Consider the following 335-nt stretch of genomic DNA (forward strand, 5'->3'; position numbering starts at 1 on the left):
AGCTCAAACATAGAAATGCTTACATTACATGCATTAGCAATGTGAGACTTACACCTTAGTTCTATTCTGAAATTCTACAGCACCGCCACTGAAATTGATTGACTTACCTGGATTGGACCAGCGGATTATGGATGACAAAGCAGTGAGTAGTTTTAAACTATATTCTCTTTAGTCCTAGTTTGAGATTTATCAAATATGTTCTGGCAATTACACCTGTATTCTCCATTGAGGATTTTTTTCTCGTATACTTTCTTTGAAGAACAGTGAAATTTCTTCATGTTTTTCATTTTCAGATCAGTGGATATGTGGAGCACAATGATGATATATTGCTGGTA

The sequence above is a fragment of the Arachis ipaensis genome, chromosome B03, assembly GCF_000816755.2.
Source record: "Arachis ipaensis cultivar K30076 chromosome B03, Araip1.1, whole genome shotgun sequence".
NCBI classification, from domain to species: domain Eukaryota; kingdom Viridiplantae; phylum Streptophyta; class Magnoliopsida; order Fabales; family Fabaceae; genus Arachis; species Arachis ipaensis.